Genomic DNA, 11,433 nt, shown 5'->3' on the forward strand with positions numbered 1-11,433 from the left:
CTTCAACTCCTGAAAAGCTTCCACGGCAGCAGAAGACCAATTAACCAAATCAGCACCCTTCTTGGTCAAATCGGTCAATGGTCTGGCAATGCTAGAAAAATTACAGATGAAGCGACGATAAAAATTAGCAAAGCCCAGGAATTTCTGCAAACTTTTTAGAGATGTCGGCTGAGTCCAATCCTGGATGGCCTGAACCTTAACCGGATCCATCTCGATAGTAGAAGGGGAAAAGATGAACCCCAAAAATGAAACTTTCTGCACACCGAAGAGACACTTTGATCCCTTCACAAACAAGGAATTAGCACGCAGTACCTGGAAAACCATTCTGACTTGCTTTACATGAGACTCCCAATCATCTGAGAAGATCAAAATGTCATCCAAGTAAACAATCAAGAATTTATCCAGATACTCACGAAAAATGTCATGCATAAAAGACTGAAAAACAGATGGAGCATTGGCAAGTCCGAACGGCATCACCAGATACTCAAAATGACCCTCGGGCGTATTAAATGCCGTTTTCCATTCATCTCCCTGCCTGATTCTCACCAGATTATACGCACCACGAAGATCAATCTTAGTAAACCAACTAGCCCCCTTAATCCGAGCAAACAAGTCAGAAATCAATGGCAAGGGATACTGAAACTTAACAGTGATCTTATTAAGAAGGCGGTAATCAATACACGGTCTTAGCGAACCATCCTTCTTGGCTACAAAAAAGAACCCTGCTCCCAATGGTGACGACGATGGGCGAATATGTCCCTTCTCCAGGGACTCCTTCACATAACTGCGCATAGCGGTGTGTTCAGGTACGGACAAATTAAATAAACGACCCTTAGGGAATTTACTACCAGGAATCAAATCGATAGCACAATCACAATTCCTATGCGGAGGAAGGGCATCAGACTTGGACTCTTCAAATACATCCTGAAAGTCCGACAAGAACTCTGGGATGTCAGAAGGAATGGATGACGAAATAGACAAAAATGGAACATCACCATGTACTCCCTGACAACCCCAGCTGGTTACCGACATAGAGTTCCAATCCAATACTGGATTATGGGTTTGTAGCCATGGCAACCCCAACACGACCACATCATGCAAATTATGCAGTACCAAAAAGCGAATAACTTCCTGATGTGCAGGAGCCATGCACATGGTCAGCTGGGCCCAGTACTGAGGCTTATTCTTGGCCAGAGGTGTAGCATCAATTCCTCTCAACGGAATAGGACACCGCAAAGGCTCCAAGAAAAATCCACAACGTTTAGCATAATCCAAATCCATCAGATTCAGGGCAGCGCCTGAATCCACAAACGCCATGACAGAATATGATGACAAAGAGCACATTAAGGTAATGGACAAAAGGAATTTGGACTGTACAGTACCAATAACGGCAGAGCTATCGAACCGCCTAGTGCGTTTAGGACAATTAGAAATAGCATGAGTAGAATCACCACAATAGAAACACAGTCTGTTCAGACGTCTGTGTTCGTGCCGTTCTACTTTAGTCATAGTCCTGTTGCACTGCATAGGCTCAGGCTTACTCTCAGACAATACCGCCAGATGGTGCACAGATTTACGCTCGCGCAAGCGACGACCGATCTGAATGGCCAAGGACATAGACTCATTCAAACCAGCAGGCATAGGAAATCCCACCATTATATCCTTAAGAGCTTCAGAGAGACCCTTTCTGAACAAAGCCGCTAGTGCAGATTCATTCCACAGAGTGAGTACTGACCATTTTCTAAATTTCTGACAATATAGTTCTACATCATCCTGACCCTGGCATAAAGCCAGCAGATTTTTCTCAGCTTGATCCACTGAATTAGGCTCATCGTAAAGCAATCCCAGCGCCTGGAAAAAAGCATCAATATTACTCAATGCAGAATCTCCTGGTGCAAGAGAAAACGCCCAGTCCTGTGGGTCGCCGCGCAAAAAAGAAATAATAATCAAAACCTGTTGAATAGGATTACCAGAAGAATGAGGTTTCAAGGCCAAAAATAGCTTACAATTATTTCTGAAGCTCAGGAACTTAGTTCTGTCACCAAAAAACAAATCAGGAATCGGAATTCTTGGTTCTAGCATCGATTTCTGATCAATAGTATCTTGAATCTTTTGTACATTTACAACGAGATTATCCATTGAGGAGCACAGAGCCTGAATATCCATGTCCACAGCTGTGTCCTGAAGCACTCTAATGTCTAGGGGAAAAAAAAGACTGAAGACAGAGCTAAGAAAAAAAAATGATGTCAGGATTTCTTTTTTCCCTCTATTGGAAATCATTGAATAGGCTCCTTGTACTGTTATGGCTGGCAATCAGGCAACACAGCGTGCAGTAATCAGCGCACATACAGAGATCTGGCAAAAACCCAAAACAATAGGACGAGCTCTGAGACGTGGAATCTCTGTAGACTGCAGTACCTGAACTGTCCTCACACAACTGGAAGCAGCAGTGGATTGCGCCTATCACTACCTATGCAACTCGGCACTGCCTGAGGAGCTGACTAGCCTGAAGATAGAAATACAAGCCTGACTTACCTCAGAGAAATACCCCAAAGGAATAGGCAGCCCCCACATATAATGACTGTTAGCAAGATGAAAAGACAAACGTAGGAATGAAATAGATTCAGCAAAGTGAGGCCCGATATTCTAGACAGAGCGAGGATAGCAAAGAGAACTATGCAGTCTACAAAAAACCCTAAAACGAAAACCACGCAAAGGGGCAAAAAAGACCCACCGTGCCGAACTAACAGCACGGCGGTGCACCCCTTTGCTTCTCAGAGCTTCCAGCAAAAGATAATAACAAGCTGGACAGAAAAAACAGAAAACAAACTAGAAGCACTTATCTAGCAGAGCAGCAGGCCCAAGGAAAGATGCAGTAGCTCAGATCCAACACTGGAACATTGACAAGGAGCAAGGAAGACAGACTCAGGTGGAGCTAAATAGCAAGGCAGCCAACGAGCTCACCAAAACACCTGAGGGAGGACGCCCAGAGACTGCAATACCACTTGTGACCACAGAATTCACAACATACGTGACTGCGCAATATACTACATGGCTGGGCAATATACTACGTGACTGGGCAATTGTTATGAAAACTGATATGAAGGCAATTCAGTACCACAATGGACATAGCGATCAGAACACATACAGTGATCTGACAAACACCCTACATAATAGAACGAGCTCTGAGACGTGGGAACTCTGCAGACCGCAAACCCTAATCCTATCAAACCACACTAAAGGTAGCCGTGGAGCGCTCCTGACCAGAACCTAGGCGCCTCGTCACAGCCTGAGAAACTAGCTAGGCCTAAAGATAGAAAAATAAGCCTACCTTGCCTCAGAGAAATTCCCCAAAGGAAAAGGCAGCCACCCACATATAATGACTGTGAGTAAGATGAAAACACAAACATAGAGATGAAACAGGTTTAGTAAAGAGAGGCCCGACTAGCTGAATAGAACGAGGATAGGGAAGATAACTTTGCGGTCAGCACAAAAACCTATTAAAAACCACGCAGAGGGGACAAAAAGACCCTCGGCACCGACTAACGGTACGGAGGTGGTCCCTCTGCGTCTCAGAGCTTCCAGCAGGCGAGAAAAACCAATAAAGCAAGCTGGACAGAAAAATAGCAACAAAATAACATAAGCAAAACTTAGCTTTGCAGAGCAGCAGGTCACAGGAATGATCCAGGGAAAAAACAAGTCCCACACTGAAACATTGACAGGAAGCATAGATCAAAGCATCAGGTGAAGTTAAGTAGAGAAGAAGCTAACGAGCTCACCAGATCACCTGAGGGAGGAAACTCAGAAGCTGCAGTACCACTTTCCTCCACAAACGGAAGATCCCAGAGAGAATCAGCCGAAGTACCACTTGTGACCACAGGAGTGAACTCTGCGACAGAATTCACAACAGTACCCCCCCCCCTTGAGGAGGGGTCACCGAACCCTCACCAGAGCCCCCAGGCCGACCAGGATGAGCCACATGAAAGGCACGAACAAGATCGGGACCATGGACATCAGAGGCAAAAACCCAGGAATTATCCTCCTGAGCATAACCCTTCCATTTAACCAGATACTGGAGTTTCCGTCTTGAAAGACGAGAATCCAAAATCTTCTCCACAATATACTCCAACTCCCCCTCCACCAAAACCGGGGCAGGAGGCTCAACAGATGGGACCATAGGTGCCACGTATCTCCGCAACAATGACCTATGGAATACGTTATGTATGGAAAAAGAATCTGGAAGGGTCAGACGAAAAGACACAGGATTAAGAACCTCAGAAATCCTATACGGACCAATAAAACGAGGTTTAAACTTAGGAGAGGAAACCTTCATAGGAATATGACGAGAAGATAACCAAACCAGATCCCCAACACAAAGTCGGGGACCCGCACTGCGTCTGCGATTAGCAAAACGTTGAGCCCTCTCCTGGGACAAGGTCAAATTGTCCACCACATGAGTCCAAATCTGCTGCAACCTGTCCACCACAGCATCCACACCAGGACAGTCCGTAGACTCAACCTGTCCTGAAGAGAAACAAGGATGGAACCCGGAGTTGCAGAAAAATGGCGAAACCAAGGTAGCCGAGCTGGCCCGGTTATTAAGGGCGAACTCAGCCAAAGGCAAAAAGGACACCCAGTCATCCTGATCAGCAGAAACAAAACATCTCAGATATGTTTCCAAGGTCTGATTGGTTCGTTCGGTCTGGCCATTAGTCTGAGGATGGAAAGCCGAGGAAAAAGACAAATCAATGCCCATCCTACCACAAAAGGCTCGCCAAAACCTCGAAACAAACTGGGAACCTCTGTCAGAAACGATATTCTCTGGAATGCCATGTAAACGAACCACATGCTGGAAGAACAATGGCACCAAATCAGAGGAGGAAGGCAATTTAGACAAGGGTACCAGATGGACCATCTTAGAAAAGCGATCACAGACCACCCAAATGACTGACATCTTTTGAGAAACGGGAAGATCTGAAATAAAATCCATAGAGATATGTGTCCAAGGCCTCTTCGGGACCGGCAAGGGCAAAAGCAACCCACTGGCACGAGAACAGCAGGGCTTAGCCCGAGCACAAATCCCACAGGACTGCACAAAAGTACGCACATCCCGTGACAGAGATGGCCACCAAAAGGATCTAGCCACTAACTCTCTGGTACCAAAGATTCCAGGATGACCAGCCAACACCGAACAATGAACCTCAGAGATAACCTTATTCGTCCACCTATCAGGGACAAACAGTCTGGACAACGATCAGGTTTACTAGCCTGAAATTTTTGCAGCACTCGCCGCAAATCAGGGGATATGGCAGACACAATTACTCCTTCCTTGAGGATACCTGCCGGCTCAGACAAACCCGGAGAGTCGGGCACAAAACTCCTAGACAGAGCATCCGCCTTCACATTTTTAGAGCCCGGGAGGTACGAAATCACAAAGTCAAAGCGGGCAAAAAACAGCGACCAACGAGCCTGTCTAGGATTCAACTGCTTGGCAGACTCGAGATAAGTCAAGTTCTTATGATCAGTCAATACCACCATGCGATGCTTAGCTCCTTCAAGCCAATGACGCCACTCCTCGAATGCCCACTTCATGGCCAGCAACTCTCGGTTGCCCACATCATAATTTCGCTCAGCAGGCGAAAACTTCCTGGAAAAGAAAGCGCATGGTTTCATCACTGAGCAATCAGAACCTCTCTGCGACAAAACAGCCCCTGCTCCAATCTCAGAAGCATCAACCTCGACCTGGAACGGAAGAGAAACATCTGGTTGACACAACACAGGGGCAGAAGAAAAACGACGCTTCAACTCTTGAAAGGCTTCCACAGCAGCAGAAGACCAATTGACCACATCAGCACCCTTCTTGGTCAAATCGGTCAATGGTTTAGCAATACTAGAAAAATTGCAGATGAAGCGACAATAAAAATTAGCAAAGCCCATGAACTTTTGCAGACTTTTCAGAGATGTCGGCTGAGTCCAATCATGGATGGCTTGGACCTTTACAGGATCCATCTCGATAGTGGAGGGCGGGAAATGATGAACCCCAATAATGAAACCTTCTGCACACCAAAGAGACATTTTGATCCCTTCACAAACAAAGAATTAGCACGCAGGACCTGAAAAACCGTTCTGACCTGCTTCACATGAGACTCCCAATCATCCGAGAAGATCAAAATGTCATCCAAGTACACAATCAGGAATTTATCCAGGTACTCTCGGAAGATGTCATGCATAAAGGACTGAAACACTGATGGAGCATTGGCAAGTCCGAACGGCATCACAAGATACTCAAAATGACCCTCGGGCGTATTAAATGCAGTTTTTCATTCATCGCCTTGCTTAATTCGCACCAGATTATACGCACCACGAAGATCTATCTTTGTGAACCAACTAGCCCCCTCAATCCGAGCAAACAGATCAGATAACAATGGCAAGGGGTACTGAAATTTAACCGTGATCTTATTAAGAAGGCGGTAATCTATACAAGGTCTCAGCGAACCATCCTTCTTGGCTACAAAAAAGAACCCTGCTCCTAATGGCGACGATGACGGGCGAATATGCCCCTTCTCCAGGGATTCCTTCACATAACTGCGCATAGCGGCGTGCTCAGGCACGGATAAATTAAACAATCGACCTTTTGGGAACTTACTACCAGGAATCAAATTGATAGCACAATCACAATCCCTATGCGGAGGTAGGGTATCAGACTTGGGCTCATCAAATACATCCCGGTAATCAGACAAGAACTCTGGGACCTCAGAAGGGGTGGATGACGAAATTGACAGAAATGGAACATCACCATGTACCCCCTGACAACCCCAGCTGGACACCGACATGGATTTCCAATCCAATACTGGATTATGGGCTTGTAGCCATGGCAACCCCAACACAACCACATCATGCAGATTATGCAACACCAGAAAGCGAATAACCTCCTGATGTGCAGGAGCCATGCACATGGTCAGCTGGGTCCAGTATTGAGGCTTATTCTTGGCCAAAGGCGTAGCATCAATTCCTCTCAATGGAATAGGACACTGCAAGGGCTCCAAGAAAAACCCACAACGCTTAGCATATTCCAAGTCCATCAAATTCAGGGCAGCGCCTGAATCCACAAATGCCATGACAGAATACGATGACAAAGAGCAGATCAAGGTAACGGACAGACGAAATTTTGACTGTACAGTACCAATGGTGGCAGACCTAGCGAACCGCTTAGTGCGCTTAGGACAATCAGAGATAGCATGAGTGGAATCACCACAGTAGAAACACAGACCATTCAGACGTCTGTGCTCTTGCCGTTCAACTCTGGTCAAGGTCCTATCACATTGCATAGGCTCAGGTTTAAGCTCAGGTAATACCGCCAAATGGTGCACAGATTTACGCTCACGCAAGCGTCGACCGATCTGAATGGCCAAAGACATAGACTCACTCAAACCAGCGGGCATAGGAAATCCCACCATGACATCCTTAATGGCTTCAGAGAGACCCTTTCTGAAAATGGCTGCAAGCGCAGATTCATTCCATTGAGTGAGCACGGACCATTTTCTAAATTTCTGGCAATATAGCTCTATCTCATCCTGAGCCTGACAAAGAGCCAGCAAATTCTTTTCTGCCTGATCCACTGAATTAGGCTCATCGTACAGCAACCCAAGCGCCAGGAAAAACGCATCAATATTACTCAATGCAGGATCTCCTGACGCAAGAGAAAACGCCCAGTCCTGAGGATCGCCGCGCAAAAAAGAAATGACGATCCTAACCTGTTGAACTGGGTCACCAGAAGAACGAGGTTTCAAAGCCAGAAATAGTTTACAATTATTTTTGAAACTCAGAAATTTAATTCTATCTCCAAAAAACAAATCTGGAATAGGAATTCTCGGCTCTAACATAGATTTCTGATCAATAGTGTCCTGAATCTTTTTTACTCTTGCCGAGAGCTGATCCACACATGAAGACAGACTTCTAATGTCCATCGCTACACCTGTGTACTGAACCACCCAAATGTCTAGGGGAAAAAAAAGACAAAACACAGTGCAAAGAAAAAAAAATGGTCTCAGAACTTCTTTTTTCCCTCTATTGAGAATCATTAGCACTGTTGGCTTCCTGTACTGTTATGAAAACTGATATGAAGGCAATTCAGTACCACAATGGACATAGCGATCAGAACACATACAGTGATCTGACAAACACCCTACATAATAGAACGAGCTCTGAGACGTGGGAACTCTGCAGACCGCAAATCCTAATCCTATCAAACCACACTAAAGGTAGCCGTGGAGCGCTCCTGACCAGAACCTAGGCGCCTCGTCACAGCCTGAGAAACTAGCTAGGCCTAAAGATAGAAAAATAAGCCTACCTTGCCTCAGAGAAATTCCCCAAAGGAAAAGGCAGCTCCCCACATATAATGACTGTGAGTAAGATGAAAACACAAACATAGAGATGAAACAGGTTTAGCAAAGAGAGGCCCGACTAGCTGAATAGAACGAGGATAGGGAAGATAACTTTGCGGTCAGCACAAAAACCTATAAAAAACCACGCAGAGGGGACAAAAAGACCCTCCGCACCGACTAACGGTACGGAGGTGGTCCCTCTGTGTCTCAGAGTTTCCAGCAGGCGAGAAAAACCAATAAAGCAAGCTGGACAGAAAAATAGCAACAAAATAACATAAGCAAAACTTAGCTTTGCAGAGCAGCAGGCCACAAGAATGATCCAGGGAAAAAACAAGTCCCACACTGAAACATTGACAGGAAGCATAGATCAAAGCATCAGGTGGAGTTAAGTAGAGAAGAAGCTAACGAGCTCACCAGATCACCTGAGGGAGGAAACTCAGAAGCTGCAGTACCACTTTCCTCCACAAACGGAAGATCCCAGAGAGAATCAGCCGAAGTACCACTTGTGACCACAGGAGTGAACTCTGCCACAGAATTCACAACAGGCAATATACTACGTGACTGGGCAATATACTACGTGACTGGGCAATATACTACGTGACTGCGCAATATACTACATGGCTGGGCAATATACTACGTGGCTGGGCAATATACTACGTGGCTGGGTAATATACTACGTGGCTGGGCAATATACTACGTGGCTGGGCAATATACTACGTGAATGGGCAATATACTACGTGACTGGGCAATATACTACGTGGCTGGGCAATATACTACGTGAATGGGCAATATACTACGTGACTGGGCAATATACTACGTGAACGGGCAATATACTACGTAGCTGGGCAATATACTACGTGACTGGGCAATATACTACGTGACTGGGCAATATACTACGTGAATGGGCAATATACTACGTGACTGGGCAATATACTACGTGAACGGGCAATATACTACGTAGCTGGGCAATATACTACGTGACTGGGCAATATACTACGTGACTGGGCAATATACTACGTGAACGGCAATATACTATGTAGCTGGGCAATATACTACGTGATTGGGCAATATACTACGTGACTGGGCAATATACTACGTGAACGGGCAATATACTACGTAGCTGGGCAATATACTACGTGACTGGGCAATATACTACGTGACTGGGCAATATACTACGTGAACGGGCAATATACTACGTAGCTGGGCAATATACTACGTGACTCGGCAATATACTACGTGGCTGGGCAAAATACTACGTGACTGGGCAATATAGTATGTGGTTGGGGAATATACTATGTGGTTGGGCAATATACTATGTGGTTGGGGAATATACTACGTGACAGGGCAATATACTATGTGACTGGGCAATATACTACGTGACTGGGCAATATACTACGTGGTTGGGGAATATACTACGTGGTTGGGGAATATACTATGTGGTTGGGCAATATACTACGTGACTGGGCAATATACTACGTGACTGGGCAATATAGTATGTGGTTGGGGAATATACTATGTGGTTGGGCAATATACTATGTGGTTGGGGAATATACTACGTGACTGGGCAATATACTACGTGGTTGGGGAATATACTATGTGGTTGGGCAATATACTATGTGGTTGGGCAATATACTATGTATCTGGGCAATATACTATGTGGTTGGGCAATATACTATGTGGTTGGGGAATATACTACGTGACAGGGTAATATACTATGTGACTGGGCAATATACTACGTGACTGGGCAATATACTACGTGGTTGGGGAGTATACTATGTGGTTGGGCAATATACTATGTGGTTGGGCAATATACTACGTATCTGGGCAATATACTATGTGGTTGGGCAATATACTATGTGGTTAGGGAATATACTATGTGGTTGGGCAATATACTATGTGGTTGGGGAATATACTACGTGACAGGGCAATATACTATGTGACTGGGCAATATACTACATGACTGGGCAATATACTACGTGGTTGGGGAATATACTACGTGGTTGGGGAATATACTACGTGGTTGGGGAATATACTATGTGGTTGGGGAATATACTACGTGACTGGGCAATATACTACGTGACTGGGCAATATAGTATGTGGTTGGGGAATATACTATGTGGTTGGGCAATATACTATGTGGTTGGGGAATATACTACGTGACTGGGCAATATACTACGTGGTTGGGGAATATACTATGTGGTTGGGCAATATACTATGTGGTTGGGCAATATACTACGTATCTGGGCAATATACTATGTGGTTGGGCAATATACTATGTGGTTGGGGAATATCCTACGTGACAGGGCAATATACTATGTGACTGGGCAATATACTACGTGACTGGGCAATATACTACGTGGTTGGGGAATATACTATGTGGTTGTGCAATATACTACGTGACTGGGCAATATACTACGTGACTGGGCAATATACTACGTGACTGGGCAATATACTACGTGGCTGGGCAATATACTACATGACTGGGCAATATACTACGTGGCTGGGCAATATACTATGTGGTTGGGCAATATACTACGTGACTGGGCAATATACTACATGACTGGGCAATATACTACGTGGTTGGGCAATATACTATGTGGTTGGGCAATATACTACGTGACTGGGCAATATACTACGTGACTGGGCAATATACTACGTGACTGGGCAATATACTACGTAGCTGGGCAATATACTACGTGACTGGGCAATATACTACGTGACTGGGCAATATACTACGTGAACGGCAATATACTATGTAGCTGGGCAATATACTACCTGACTGGGCAATATACTACGTGACTGGGCAATATACTACGTGAACGGGCAATATACTACTTAGCTGGGCAATATACTACGTGACTGGGCAATATACTACGTGACTGGGCAATATACTACGTGAACGGGCAATATACTACGTAGCTGGGCAATATACTACGTGACTCGGCAATATACTACGTGACTGGGCAATATACTACGTGACTGGGCAATATAGTATGTGGTTGGGGAATATACTATGTGGTTGGGCAATATACTATGTGGTTGGGGAATA

This window comes from Ranitomeya imitator, chromosome 4, assembly GCF_032444005.1.
Source record: "Ranitomeya imitator isolate aRanImi1 chromosome 4, aRanImi1.pri, whole genome shotgun sequence".
Classification (NCBI taxonomy): Eukaryota; Metazoa; Chordata; class Amphibia; order Anura; family Dendrobatidae; genus Ranitomeya; species Ranitomeya imitator.